The 463-nt window shown below is 36.5% G+C and overlaps 1 long non-coding RNA gene across 1 annotated transcript in view; it reads left to right on the top strand.

The window, feature by feature from the left end:
- The window catches only part of LOC136856218 (uncharacterized), a 1,114-nt gene extending 940 nt beyond the window's left edge, over positions 1–174 (top strand). The window contains exon 3 of the long non-coding RNA XR_010858281.1: positions 1–174. This exon is cut by the window's left edge and continues 69 nt beyond it. This is a non-coding gene — a long non-coding RNA (uncharacterized lncRNA).
- The last annotated feature ends 289 nt before the right edge of the window (positions 175–463 follow it).

Raw genomic sequence — 463 nt, forward strand, 5'->3', positions numbered from 1 at the left:
AACCACTGGACCACTTGTTTGCCCTGTGCCGTGAATTGGTAGTTACTGAGTTTTCTCAGTAAAGGCTACAGGGAACTACAAGCAGGTGTAATTAACTGTCCAATAGGATCTGTAATAGTCTCGAAGTGGGCCATTACTATTTGTACAACCAACCAATAAAGATACATAGCTTGGTATATTTCAATGTGTATTACAGTCCAATATTACATTAATTACAATAATTACATAAATGTTTGCTTGAAGTTAAAGCTAAATTAAAATGGTATAGTGGTTTTTAGAATACACGAAGGTATGGTGTCTTTGCAAGAAGGGTGGACTTTTTTACTAAAATCTGGTTTGATTCAACTTTGCTAATCTCTCGTACATTACGTAGAACCTTCAAGGCTACCTCTTCTCGTATTTATTGTGGGAACAAGTAATCCTCCTGTGTTTCTTACCACGTCCAGACTTTGGAACTTACTTC

The sequence above is a fragment of the Macrobrachium rosenbergii genome, chromosome 35 (genome assembly GCF_040412425.1).
Source record: "Macrobrachium rosenbergii isolate ZJJX-2024 chromosome 35, ASM4041242v1, whole genome shotgun sequence".
NCBI lineage: Eukaryota > Metazoa > Arthropoda > Malacostraca > Decapoda > Palaemonidae > Macrobrachium > Macrobrachium rosenbergii.